Below are 15216 nucleotides of genomic sequence, written 5' to 3'. Positions count from 1 at the left end.
GGCCCCGCATCTGGAAAGCCTTCCTTCTTACTATTATCTGTAACCACAATGAACACGCCAACCGCTTCAAAGCTTAGTTGATGTCCCACCTCTCCATGGAGTCAGGCCTGCTTCCCTGAGGGGCAATTGGTCGTTTCTCCTTCTGGCTCCCACGGCTCTTGTTTAAATGCGCCGAGGCCTCGTCTCACACTGTTCTTCCCACATCATCCAGGCTCCTCAAGGGAGGGCACCTTGGCCTTCCTAACTCGGCATCCTTGAAGAGCTATTCTCCATTCTTGCAACAGAAAACGTTGGCTGAGTTGAGGCCTTTTTCTCCTACCAGCCTAACGGGAGAAGAGGGCAGGGAACCCGGGAAACCAGAGCCGCCGTGAGGCAGACATGGGAAGGCTGCATTTGGAGTTTCATTTTGTTTCTGGGGCTCAAGAGAGGAGGTGCTGTGGCACCCCCAGTTCAGTACATCTTCAGGCAGCTTTTAAAAGCAAGACACGACACAAAAGGGAAAAGACTCAGTGCTGCCCCAAGGCTTCTGTGCTCTGCGGTGACTCCAGGCAATGGGACGGTTACACATTTTCCCCAAAAAAGCCTTAGAGATCATTCCTTGAGCCTCGGGTACATATATAGATGGCAAGTTAGTCTTCGTCACCCAGAAATGGCCTCTTATTCTCTATCTTCACCATGGTGGGCGGAATGAGCCGTTGCCATCAGTGTGTGGAGTTCTCGTGAAAGAAGCCTTGCCTGGTTCCCATCCTTAAGTGCTTCCTTTGTGCGCGGCCCCAGTTTTGCATGCATTCGCTATTAAATTCTCACAACAACCCTGTGAAGGAGGCACTAGCATGACCGTCATCCCCATTTCACAGTCAAAAAAACCTGAGGCATGACAATGAAGGAGACTTCTGTCCACAAATGGAGGCAGAACCCAGCAGTGGGCTCCAGTGGCCACGCTCTCTGTGCAGTGCTAAACACCCTTACCAGGGCCCAGGATGCCTGGCGGTTCAGGCAGAGTTCAGGTCGTGTGTGTGTGTGTGTGTGTGTGTGTGTGTGTGTGTGGTGGGGGGAGGGTGCTCAGTTGCTCAGTCGTGTTATGACTGAGTTGACTCTTCGTGACCCCACGGACTGTAGCCCGCCTGGCTCCCTGTCCATGGGATTCTCTAACGAGAATGCTGGAGCAGGCTCTCATCTCCTACTACAGGGGACCTCCCAGACTTAGAGATCAAACCTGTGTCTCCCGCATTGGCAGGCAGACGCTTCACCACTGTGCCACCTGGGAAGCCCCAGCCTCGGCACCCGAACCATGCACTTCAGATAGCTTTGACCTCTATATTGTGTTCAGAGAGGAAAAAGTAATCTACTTCTCTTGATGCCTGGTTTTGAACATCACCAAAAACACAACTGTCACTATTTCCATAGGGAAAGTTTGAGGGAGATGGGAAGGGGCCTGGGCCAGCCGCTCAGAGAAGAGAAGAGAAAGGCACTCTGGTCTTGCGTTAGGTTTCCTGTGGCAGGAAGAAAGGGGGCGTGTGGGCCAGGGGCAGGTTTCCATTCCCCTTATTCTGATCTGGGGAGCTGTAAGCAGGGCTTTCTTCTGTAGCTCTTGTTTGGATGGTGAAGGGGTGTCAAGTGAGAGCAGCGTGGGACTGCTGGGGCCACACAGGACTGTGTTCCTCTACCCAATGGGCAGGGGGCTAGAGCCCGTCTTCACCATCACTTTGGGGCTGGACCACTGGATCTGAGGTCAGCTAGCTGACTGCACAAATGGACAAAAATGTTGAAAGTCCCCGAGTGCCAGACTCCACACAGGGCAGTCACTCAGATGGGCTCAGACAGTTTTTAATAAACCACATGCTATACAGTCAGTGTGATCCTCATTTCTGGATGAGAAAGATACAGTCCAGGAAGATTAAGTGATCTGCTCAGGTCACTCAGCTGATAAGGAAGAAACTCACGATTTGGGCCCTCAGCCCCCACGTGCAGTGCTCTTTGATGGTAACACAGCTGCAGAAATACCAGTGTCAACTCAGGTCACAACTCAGTACGAATTTGAATCAGCCAACAGGGCACGTGCCTGATGACATCATTCCAGTCTGCTTCTAGACCTCTGGAAAGAGATCACCCTCTCTTTCCTCACCCATTCCTCACCTGCAGGGTAGGGCCAAACCAGCAGATGTGACCCCCTCCAAGAGGGAATGAACCCCACCAGAATAAACCCCATTATTAATTTTAATGGGCATTTACCCAACATGTTCTAAATGCCACTTTGGTTGCATTATTTTATTTATGCCTCATAACAGCCCTTAGGAGGTGATTACTATGATTATTCCCATTTTACAGATGAGGAAGCTGAGCACACAAAGGCTAAGTAAGGGCAGAGCCTGCTGCTGCATCTGGGCGGCCGGATATCTGGCCCTTGCCTCACCAGCACACTCACGTTTCAGCTTCCCTCTTATGGATGGATGGATGGATGCCTGAAAGCATCTTGTGAGCGCAAGAGCATTGAATTGAGCATTTTGAGGCCAAATCATACACTTTCATGTATGTCATCATTTTTGAGAGTGGCTGGAGCATCAATCCTGGAAGTCATGTGGACGAGCACAGAAGTGGTTCCCATCTCCCTGAGTTATAGAAAAAGTTAATTGCCCATTTCTTCTCCACCTAACCTCCCATCAATTTCTGTCCTGAATGAGAACTCTTCTCTGAAAACCCTGCTGGCCTCGAAATCCAACAAATAGGAATGCTCAAGGGGATTCACTCCAAAGCTCTTTGCTGTGCTTATTTCCACTCGTGTGCTTCCTTTTAACAGCCTTGGAGCAAGGACCAGGGATAATTCATCTTTGCATTCCCTTCACACACCTGTCACGCAGGGCATATTCCGTGTCAAAGGAGTCGTTGGATGTGTAGATTCTGGCTGCTGCACCTCCCTTACTGTGGGACCCTGAGTCCCTCAAATCTCCTCCACACCCTCTATGTCTGTGAAACCCCCTACCCCATTTCCTGTTCCCCTCCAGGACGTTGGAGCAGCAGTGAGGTGCCACCACCTGCCCAGCGGCGTGGACAAGGCCAGCTCAGAAAGCCTCAGCTGTTTGGGGAGAAAAAGGAAAAACTGCTCCTCATTTCTCCTCTCCTACTTCTGCCAACACTTCACTCACGTTTCATTTAAATGTCCCATGTAAGATAATTTCTGGTATTGGAAGTAGTTGAAAAAAAATTTTTTGTTTAGGAAAGGCTGGTGTTGGAGTGAATGAGTTCTGGAAGGCGTGCCTTTTGACCTTGACCAAGAAAGGGAAGGTCAGTGCAGAAGCGTATTTAGCCACAAGCTTTGGATCATGGGGTATTCTTATCCCTTTCTTTCTAGGTTTATTTAAACAAAAGGAAAAGATGATCACAACATAGAAAAATGAAAACAATTATAGGCAGAGAAAGCAGAGTTTCATAAAACAACAGCACCCAGGAGGGCTCCTCTGGATCACGTTCTCCCAGCACTGGAGCCCCCAGCCCACACCAAGACCTCCCTTCCTGGGCTCGGCCGTACACCTCACAGTATCCCCTTCAAGTTCGGTAGCTAGATTAGGGCTCAGGACCAGAGGCCAGGAATGCAATAAGATACTTTTCTACGTATTGATCCTTTTAAAAAAGAGTTTGTTTTCATGAAACTTTAATTCACTTTTTTTTTTTTTAGCTTTTTAGCCTAACTGCTACACATTTTATCCCTGTTCTTTGTGAAATGCTAATCCAGCCCAGGGTTTTCATTTTCCGGGTGTAACTTTTCAGAAATTGTATATCTGCATAGCAACCCAGCAAGAGCTGCCTATGTCACGGTATCATGTGTCAGAAAGATGAAAAGGACTCCAAACCCCAGCTCTCCACACACTTGGCCCTCCGATCTCAGGGCAGAGAGCTTCTTGGCCTTAATATAAATGGCAGGAGAGTCATTTCGGGGCCAGAGAGGTGCAAACTTTTATCTTGTTGATGACAGAAAACGACACATGACCTCAGCTCAGCTCAGCAGGGACGAGCAAACCCGAAACAAAGGCCGTATTTTTCTCTGCTCTCGTCCCGGCTGTCAGCTTCCAAGTGCAACCTGAGCCTGGATTCCGAACCCAGTGTCCAGATTAGAGATTGTTGACTCAGATTTAGTGGTGAAACGTGAACCCAACTCTGTTGATGGCAGGCCTTGAAGGAGCAAGTTTAGTTAAGCCAAGAGAGATTGTATGTCAGACGAGAGCCTGGCTTCTCTTTATCACAAACTTCCTGATCTGCCTCTGTTTTAATAGTTTCCACCACCGCCACCAAAAGAGAGACAGCGAGGGAGAGACAGAAACAAAGGTGGAGAGAGACAGAGAGAGGGAGAGACAGAAGGAAGCTTTGCCTTCAGCTCATCTCCTTAGTGTCATAAATCAGGAAATTAACAAGTGTGTAATTGGCCTTTGCCACAGTCAAAGACAATAAGCTTTTTGTGTTTCTTACCGGTGGTGAGCACTTAACATAATCAATGGAGAGCTCCACTCAGAAAGGATGAAAAATGGGGGCTTGATCTTGCCACGTAAAGGATATTTCCCGATACGCAGGCACATGGCTTTTATGAGGCTCAAACATGGCTTAGAAACTTGCCTCTCTGGTCTGAAGGCAGGTCATGAAGAGAAATCATTACATCGCTTTCCCTGTCTCTGTCTCTCTGCTTTTTATTTTGGCGCCTTCCCGGCTTTTCCTTGGCTTCTGATTTCATCCCTCTTTTAGATTCTCTGTGCCTTCAGTAATTTATGTGCAAGATATTTTTCCCAACCTCCAAATGTTTTTCCATTTGGCAAACCATGTCCTGATGCTTCCACACAATGTAACTGTAGAGTTCATTTACACTAGAAAACACAAGCTTGGTTAATGGAAAAGCCGAACAAGCCGATGCCGGTGACCCCGGGTGCGGGGCCGATTCGCAGCCGGTCTTCCAGGCCACCCCTGGGGACACGTGGGGGTGGGTGTTGGGGAGCAGTGTCTTTCCTCGCTTGCCACAGACGCTTGGCTTCGACCCTCCTTGTCTCCGAAGAGGAAAGAATTCCTTCCAAGCCCCTTTCTCGTATAGTTTTTGGAAGCTTCAGGGCACCATATGGAGAATCATTTCGTGATTCTCCTGATGGCTTTTACGTGAGCAGCTATAAATTGGATGGTTTCCTTCAGGTCTGCTATCCCTATGGAACCTGCTAAGGACTGTCGGGAGTAATCACTGAAGATGTTAGTCCTGTGTGTTCTCTATGGGAGAGAAAACCCAGGCCTCCTCCTGGCTGGGCACAGAGTTAAGGAGCCCGGGGAGGGTCTGGGTGGGGTGGGGCAGGCCATGCAAGCCTTTCCAATTGGTCACGAGGGTGCTTGGCCCCAATGACTTTTTCATTCCAAAGTCAAGGATTTAGGATAAAGGTGGAAGTTGAGGCCCAGCCCCCCATTGGGTTTATGTCCAGTCACAGGGCACATCTAGACAACATTTTGGCTTCTGAAAGATGAGTTTTATTCATTAACTGACACTAGTTCTTCCTTAGCAGTTGCAATGATGTAGACTAGACTCCCTGCATTTTACCTTTTAAAAGTGGCTTTCCCTCAACCCAATACTCTGTTAATTTAATAAGCCAATCAAAGGCAAATTGTTGTTCTAATAAGGATACAATTGAAAGTGGATCTGTTTAGAGTGTTTATTTTGCTTGGATAGCATTTCCTTAACTAATTTCTCTGGCCCTCTGGATCAGTGCCAGGAGGGCAGAGGGTGGCTAATATCTTCTAGGGAACCACAGATGAATGAGGTACCAAGCCTTTAACTGGTTTCCCAAGCACTTCCGTTTAAAAAAAAAAAAAAGTTAAATATAAAAATCATAATACTGAAGATTGGTTGGCTCTAGGAATTCATTCCCTTGGATGTAATTTTAGGCTTTTGTTTAGCTTTCTTGATTGATAAAGTAATTATCAAAATGCGTTAGAAAATAATAGCCAACTGGTGAGAAAAGAAACAGTTGGAAGCAAAGCAATGGAGGAAAAGCCTGCACAGACTCAGCCCCAAGCTTCCCAGTGAAACTCCGTGTAAATTTATCTTCTCTTTTGCCTTTCCCGTCCCTGGGGGCTGATCATGGCTCTGGCTAGATAAAGCTTCTCCATCATCTGGTAGCTAATGAACTCCTCCAGAAAGGCTGTTCTCATCCTCCCTCCCCTGGTCCCTTCTCTCCTCCTCACCTTTTCTCCATCCCTCTTCACTCTGAAGTCTGCCACAGGCCAACCAGAACCCCAGCAGATGTTTGTATTTTATGAGCCAAATGGGAGCCTGAAGGATCAACCAAATACCAGCCCCAGTGAAAGATGGAACCAGGCCATCTGACATCAGAAACACAGAATGCCCACCCAGGCTGGGCTTCCAGGGAGCAGAAGGAGGGCTTGATAATGAGCTGGCACACCCTACGTGCTGGCCCATTGCTCTACCTTCTGAAGAGCACGCAGGGCCCTTTCATGGAGGCTTGGGGAGGTTGGGCAAGACCTTCCATGAGCTCCCCTCCCTGGAAGGCAGTCCTGGCGCACAGCAGCTTCCCCTCTCGCCAGAGCACCATGTGGTGCCCTGACCGTGACTCCTGGCCCAGGCACGAGCTGCAGGTTAAGGACCACTACCATCAGTGGCTTGGAAGTGCCATGTGGCTCAATAGACAGCCCTGCCTCCACACCGCTGTAGGACCAAATAAGGAGAGTGGACAGAGTGTGGGGGGACAGATGGAAGATCTAAGTTTCTGTCTAAGCTTCACCATTTATGCTGCTGTTGGCTGTGTTGGTTTTTTATCATCTCTGAGGCTTTCTCCATTCGTGATATGGAAATCTTAATAGTCACTCAGGGTTACTTCCAGGATGAAATGGTCCAATGTGCGCTAGCTCTGGGCCCATTCCTTCACTTTCTCTGCTCTGCCCTGTATGGCAGGAAATCAGACTCTGACTGAGTTCAGCCAATGGGAATGTGGGAGAAAGATTTCCTCCCCACCCCTCACCCCAGCCGCTCGGCTTCAGGCAGCTTTTCCAGTAACAACTTCCTCTCTGCCGAGTCTCCTGTCCCCTCTGGAAAGCCCAGAGTATGGCAGGTCCCTTAGTGGCCTCCTCCCTTTGTTCCTCTGTCTTGGGGTAGTCTCACCACCCTCTGCCTAACTGCTCAGCTTGCCATCCCCATCATCGAATTCCCTTGCATGTGAACATAAGCGCTGAGGTGCTTTCTGTTTCTCTGGTTGGACCTTAGCTGATAGAGTGTGTGAACGTGCAGATGTATCTCACACCTAGAGGAAACAGACGTCCTGAAGATCTCAGCACACGTAGATCGAAGGGGCAGTGCCTCTAACCTGGTTCTTCTCACTCTAAAGCATCAGATCCTGGGCTTTAACCATGAGGTCAGGGTCTTCCTGCACCAGCTGTCAATCAGAAGCAATTTCCAGGGGGGTTCTTCAACTTGGGCTTTTATAAAGACAGAAAAATGGGATAATATCTACATATTTTTTAAAAATCATACATTAGTTTAGAAATATACTATCAAGACAATATCTGGTGGACTTCTGGTCTGCTTTCCGCGCGCTCTCTGCTAAGGCAGCTACAGGCAGTGTGGCCTGGTCTGTCTGGACTCTTTCACGGTCGCTGGCCTCCTGAGTCTCCTGATAACTCCTGGTCCACACCTGGGAGCATTTTCTCCTTTCCCAGCTTTGTTCTCCAGTTCAGTGAGTGAGCGGCCCTGTCCTACCAAGGAGGGGTGTGTGTGTGTCCATCAGCGCCCTGCTCCGTCCCTCCTGGGTTAGCTCAGCCCTCGGTGCTACCTCTCTCCATCTGCCTTCTGTCTTCTGGTCCTTCTGTGCTGCGGGGATGGGAAGGTTGTGCTCCACTCCTTTTGGCAGGAAGTGTAACTTCCTCATTGAGGTCAAATCGAAAATGGATTTCCCCACTGGGCAGAGAGAAGGAGGCCCAACTTCCCTTTCGTGTTATTAATCAGTGCCCCTCCCCTGCCGGTGGCTGCCGGGCTTAGGACAGTCTTGCTTAACCATTTCTTGCTCAGCATCGTGAAATCTCCAAAGGCAACGTGGGAGCTCTAAAGTGCTGGTTTTGGGATCATTGTGTTCTGTGTGCGTCTCTTCTCGGGTCCTGGGCTACTGGTGCTGCGTGGGGAGGGGGACAGTTAGGACAAGAGTACTTTTGCCTGCGGAGTATATTTAATGCGTTTTTCTCACCTCCATCTCCACAGGCAGATTTATGCTATTTCATCTCAAACTGGCCTAGAAAGACATTCCTTATGGCTCTGTCTCTCTCCTCCCCTTTGACTGGATTTCATGTCACTCCTATTGAAAGCACATGCGGGCATTTTAAACCCACCTGTGACCTCACAGATGACACTGTACACTCAAGCGTAAATGGGGGTATCCTTAGTTTTGTGCTACCAACCTCTCCCGGATTGCAGCCTTGCAATTTAGACTCATGTGTTCCTCACACAGTCATAAAATCATAACACTTCAGATCTGGAATGGACTTGACTGTTCATGCCGTTCATTGCACCTGTCTTTGCACCTGAGGGAACTGAGCTGTGGACATAGGTTACGTGACTTGGCCAGTGGCAGGTGGCCAGTGAGGGGCAGTGTCAAGGAGAGAACATGGGTCTTTAGGGACCTCAATCTAGTGCTCCTTCCAGTGACCACTATGGTGATTAAAACCAACAAAGCTTTTGTTGCCTTGATGCATCTGAGTTGTGTTCCACTGACATGACAGAGAAGATTAAGTGTGCCCTGGTAAGAGTTTAACCGTGGGCTCCACAGAAAATACACAAGTGCATATACATAAACACACATGTGCTTTATAAATTTTTGCTGATATAAAACACATGTAGCACACAATTTACACGTAATATAATACAACCCTCTTTGTTATCAATTCCCTACTGCCAGTTAATTCTCACAGGATGTTTTTGTTGATCTTGGCTGAATTCTTGTACCTGTACCTGGCTGCAATTGCTGAAGAAATGTTCAGTGGTATTTTCTTGTACATTAGCCAACAAGACAAAAGTAAAGCCACAAAGACGCAAGTTGAAACTTTGCTTATTCTTCATTGACAACAATGACATTTTCCTAAATCAGCTAGAAGCCTTCAAATATAGGGAGGATATTCTTTCAAGTTTTTGTGCTATTTGCAATATCACAGCCATAAATAGGACATGCTTTTGAGTTTAATCCTCAATATAATATTAATATTTTCCATCATCTTCCTAAGTTTAGACATCAGCAAACCATAAATCAAGCCCTCAGGTCTAGCATATGCTGATTTCTGTGGCATGAATATTTTCATTATGATCAAGCTACCAGTGTGATGTCACTGAACTCGGAGTTGGAAAGACCTGTGCAGAGGCTCCACGTTATGCAGTACTTCCACTATTCAGATACAGTAGGTGTAGATAACCTCAAGAGCAGAGAGAATAGTATAATATAAGGTAGAAAATAATTGGGAAGTGGTATGTTTCGAGCATCGATTACTTTTTAACATCTTATTGAATTGTAATATGTGTAATTTAAATTTTAACAATGTCTGTATTTAACAACTGACTCAGAATATTCCTGAAAATTAAGAATCAGCTCCTGTGAGCCCATAGGAGCAGCCTCTAGCACAGCACTAGCAGGATATGGGTGGGAAGGTGCTTTGTTCCTGCTCAGGGCATGCAAAAGGGCACCAGGCTGAGGAGACCAGACACTGGCCACCTGGGTAAGAAGGCCTGGACAGAACTCATGTGAGGCATAGAGGGCAGATTGAACACCATAGATCAGATCCTAGGTAGCAGGTGAGTAAAGATGGAGTTGAGCTTTTATATATCTTTCTAAACGTTACAGAAAGTAAAGTTTTAAATATTAGACAGTGTTGTTCCATCACCAAGTCATGTCCAACTCTTCGCGACCCCATGGACGGCAGCACTATCAGGCTTCCTTATCAGGGGAATTCAAAAGGAAACTGATAGTCAAGGAAATTGAATGGAAAAGGCGGGCAGGAGAAAGAGAAATAAGGAGGAAAAGGACTAGGGTTTTTAAATATCCTTTATGGAGAAAGTCATGTGCTGACCCAAACCCTAGGCCAGCTTTTGTGGAGGCTCCCACGGCCCTCCCACGTGTGTGCCTTGTGGGACACAGTGCCGGCCGCCCTGGGCAGTTCCCTTCGTGAGGACCTGACCTCTTACTGCTTTGGAAGGGGAGGATGAGATTACCAGAGCTTTGGATCCATTTTTGGATCAAATGAAAACGTCAGGCTAATCCTTAGCGTCTCCCTCTCGGCTTACAGATGCCGCCTCACCCTAGGGGTGGGGCCTCAGAGATCTAACAGTTCCCCTCCGTCCTAGGACGGGGCGGAGGTCACATGCTGCTCACGAGGCCTACAGCGCCCCTCCCGACCTCCGTCAGCAGCACCTTGTCTGCCCCGGGTGACCCAGTCTTTCCGGACAGCCCCAGAGTCGCCTCGAAGCCCTCAGGGGCGATGTCCTAGACTGTTACCACGCTTTCCTCCTCCCTCCACAGCATCTGTTATCATCTGCTGTACCTTCTGTTCACTCGTCTCTGTTCCCAACAGGACTGCGGGCTTTTTGAGGGAAAGGATCTGCTCTGGTCAGTGTTTGGTGCATATAGATCTCAATAAGCCTTAGATCCCACACCAGCTTGTTTCCTGCTTCTCAAACACTCGTACAGAAGAATTACCTGAAGAACGGATTGAAATGCAGACCGTCCCCCACTCCCCACCCAGAACCAGAGCAGTCATTTTGAAATCTGGGTCTTTAATAAGACCACGCAACTCTCATGCACACATGTTCACAAACCACATTTCAAGAAATACAGGTTTGTTCAATCTTTTCATTTCATAGATGGGGAAACAGAGGGCTAGAGAAGAAATGATCTGCTTCGGGGCGCTAAGCTATCAAGTGTAATGGGATGTCATGGTGCTTTGAGATAGAACGGTCTTAAATTCTTATTAAGCAAATCACAGCCCCACGGATGGGTACTGGTAGGAATATTAAAAACAAACAAACCCTGGACTGAAATTACTGCACACCACATCTTAAAAGACCGATAGCATCTCAGATTCAGATATAATGCTTCCACTAGAAGGACGCACAAACAGGTATCAAATAGCACCCCTTTTCCAGAGCTTATCAGTGTCTCCTGAGAATATGAGTTGTGGAACAAGGCCCCCGATGCTTTCTGCCTCTAAACTTGCCTCAGTGGCTGTTAGCAGGGCTGTCTGTCACAAGCTCTATTTCCAGCAGTGTCCTCTGCCCGCCTTTTGATGCTCAGGTCTGCAGCAGCAGACCGGCGTTCAGGTGTCCGGTTCAGGCCTATTTTTACGAGCAAATCCTTGTTTCATCTGTCAGTTGTTTGGCGAGTGCCCTGCGTGCTGGTTACCGCCTTGGGCAGCAGGTGCCACCTAGAGGGCCCTGTGACAGCCACCGTGCCCACCGTCAGGAGCTGGACAGCCCCGGGGCCTGAGGAAGCGCTGCAGCCAGCCACCGAGGGTTACATCAGCTCCCTAGCAAACCTTGCAGAGGGGTTCAGAGGAGCGGCTTGCCAGGGGAGCCCGGGAGGGACAGCAAAAGATCCGGCCGGCCCTAGCCTTGTTCAGCTTCCTTCCTTGATGGGATTCCGGGGGGAAGTGGGTGGGCGCTCTGTTTCTCGGCCACAAGGTGGCAGCAGTGAGCTGGCCAGGTGCCTGCTCTGCGCGGCTCCAGGAGGAACGCCCAGCACGCGGAGAAGGTGTCGCCGGCTGCTCTTTAAAATTCCTCGTTTTGAGAGGAATTTTTTGAGAAAATGCCTTTCTTTTTAGCAGGAGCACTGTACTGAAGTTACCAAAGTCCCTCCCTCAGTCTTGCCAATGGACCAACCACAGGCCTCTCTCACTTCAGAGGAGTAAAACGGCCCCTGCGGGGCTTCTTGACCAAACCACAGCTTAAAGAAGCGGAGACAGGTGGGAGTCGGGGGCGGGAAACGTCCAGAAAGCAGTGATGCACGAAGTGTGGAGACAGGAGAGTAAGGACAGGATCTAGGCGTGAGTTTGGCTTGTTTGCTTGCTAGCTGTGAATCTGAAGCCTAGGTTTGCTTCCCCATCTGTAAAAAGTGCCACATTCTTTTTTCAAATGGCAGGGTTGTTCTGTGGATCAAAGGAGACAAAATGGTTTGCAAACTGTGATGTCCCATATACACAGGGGTGTCGTTGTTGGGGTTGGTCTTTTGAGCTGAGCCGTGTCACAGCGCTTTCTTGGGACTGGAGGCACAGACATGGGCAGGGCAAGAGGCCAGCTCCTCTCCCAGAGGGTCACTGCAGTTCCTGTGAGCTGCAGGCTGTCAACTCCTGATCTGGCCCGATAGTCATCTGCCAGCGAGATTCTTCCTGGATGCCTTTCCGTGGCAGGTTTCCAAGCAGAGCGCTGGCAGTGGCTGCTCCCTCTTCCTCCAGTGAGCCTGCTTTTCCATACTGGAAGAAGATGAAATGCACATTTCAGAATGTAAGTTTTTCCTGCAGGACACCCTCCCCAATGGTGGAGTGATGGAGAAAAATATTAGATGAAGTCAGGGGATAACTGAGTAACATACTGATTTATAAACTCATGGAATGAAATGAAGGCGTTTTTTCCACTAGCGGGGTTATTTATTATGTCCTAGTTGGCCAGAGCCAAGGGTTGAAGAGGCTTTGGTTCCTGAGCAATAGAAATAGCAGGGACCCATTTTCTCTGTTTCTCCTCTTTCAAAAACACAGAACTCAGCCAGTGTTGAAACACACCCAGTCGTAGGTTTGACTGGATACTCCTTTGCTCATCACCCTATTGGGGTGAATGGGGACTGAGACCCAGACCCAATCACCCTGGGATGGTGGCAAAGAAGAGATTAGACTATCGTCAGTGGTCATTGCTCTGTGGAGTTTCTCCTGTGGCCTGTCCCTCGGTGGAAATGAACTACTCTGGAAATATCCTATGAAAAACTCTGATGCTCTATGTTAATTTGTAGGAAAGTGGCATCTTTACAATATAACATTTTTCCTTGCATGAACATGGTGCATCTTTCCATTCATTTCTTCTTTATATCTTTCAGCATAAAATTTTCTTTCTTAATAAAGATATGGTACATCGTATGGTAGATTTATTCCTAAGTAAATTATAGCTTTTATTGCTATTGTAATGGTATCCTTAAGAATAGCTACCTCTTGTAAAAATCTGCTTATTGCTTTGCAAGAACAACTGATTGACATCAGAGAAGATGGAAATCTATAGCCAAATTTTAACAAAAGTCTTTCCATAATTGGTGAATGAAATTTACTTAAAACAGCCAATAAAGGAAATTATTATGGATTTATGTTTTTTCATGAGACATATTCCTTAGTTGCAAAAACCACTACAACAAAATACTGGAGAAAATGAATTAAGAAACGTGTAAATGATTGTTGGACTATAAAGAAAGCTGAGTGCCAAAGAATTGATGCGTTTGAACTATGGTGGTGGAGAAGACTCTTGAGAGTCCCCTGGACTGCAAAGAGATCCAACCAGTCCATCCTAAAGGAAATCAATCCTGAATATTCATTGGAAGGACTGATGTTGAAGCTGAAACTCCAATACTTTGGCCATCTGATGCAAAGAGCTTACTCCTTAGAAAAGACCCTGATGCTGGGACAGGTTGAAGCCAGGAGAAGGGGATGACTGAGGATGAGATGGTTGGATGGCATCACTGACTCAATGGACATGAGTTTGAGTAAACTCCGGGAGTTGGTGATGGACAGAGAGGCCTGGCGTGCTGCAGTCCCTGGGGTCGCAAAGACATAGAAATGACAGCGACTGAACTGAATGGAACTAAATGATTGTATCACACATTTTTTTGAGTTTCAGAAAATAGTGAAGCATATTCAAATATAAAAATAATTTCAGTGAGACAAAAAGACTTTTGTTTCTTTAATAATTAAAAATAAAACCATGTTTATTTCATCATGAACTCAGCCTCTTTGGGTTATAATGGTATAGACTTTATACTATGCTCAATAGATATTGACACAGTATTTTGTCTACAATTTTAAAATAAGTATACATACAGTAAAAAAGAAAGAATACATCTTCTAATTATCTGTGTGTGTGTAACAGTTGATTGAAGCCTTATTAGTTCTAACAATTTGCCTGTTGCTTTGAATTTTCTGTGTAAACAATCATATCAAATAAATACCAGTTTTAGTTTTTCCTTTTTAATCCTGAATATGCTTTATTTCTTTCTGTTTTCTTCCAGTGCTGATTAGCATTCTGAGGTCATTTTACCACTCTTCCTGACTTGAAAGGAATTGTTTTTTTTTTTGCATAAATATTTTATTTCAGAACAATTTTAGTTTACAAGGAAGTTGCAAAGATAGGACACAGAGTTCCTGTATACCCCCACCCAATTTCCCCCACTGTTAGCATCTTACAGAACATGGTACCCATGTCAAAACTAAGAAGCCAAAACTGGCACGTTGATTTGAACTAAGTTCCAGATTTCATTCAGATTTCAGGAGTTCTTCCATTAGTGTCCTTTTCTTGTCCCAGAATCCGAGGCAGGAAACCACACTCTGTTTGATTCCTATGTCTCTTTAGCCTCCTCTGGTCTATGACAGTTTCCCACTTGTCTTTCTTTTTTCATGAGCCTGACAGTTTTGCATACTGGTTGGGTGTTTTGTAGTGTATCCCTTCATTTTTTTTCTTTATGATGTATAATTTGGCTTTGAAGTTGAGTGATTTGTCTAAGGTCAAAGAACAAGGTGTTCTGGGAACATCTTACTTTTTTCTGATAATAAAAAATTAAAACAATACCGAGAGAGAAGAAGGTGGCAGAGGAGTAGGTGGACATGGAGTACATCTCTCTCCATGGATACGTCAGGAATACACCTTCAGACACAGAAGTGCATGCAGAACACCTACATATCTCAGCTAAGAGTGGACAGGAGTACCTGACCAGTGGAAAAGGATATATAGAACCATGCAAAACTCGGTAGGATGAAGGAACTAGGGGGAAAAACAGGAGTGTTAGTAGGACTGAACCTCCCCTCTGCTGGTGGGGGAACTGAAGCAGGGGTCTGATCCCCACATGGGGGCAATTGTCTGAGTCAGAGGAGAAACATTTAAGGCTGAGAGTGCAACAGCTGATCTGTGGCAGCCTAAATGGAATGAGAATCAGACGGTCCTTGCCGCAGCCATATATACCCCAG

The sequence above is a fragment of the Oryx dammah genome, unplaced genomic scaffold (genome assembly GCF_014754425.2).
Source record: "Oryx dammah isolate SB20612 unplaced genomic scaffold, SCBI_Odam_1.1 HiC_scaffold_4, whole genome shotgun sequence".
Taxonomy (NCBI): Eukaryota; Metazoa; Chordata; class Mammalia; order Artiodactyla; family Bovidae; genus Oryx; species Oryx dammah.
The sequence above is the reverse complement of the archived record's forward strand: the minus strand, read 5'-3'. Positions refer to the sequence as shown.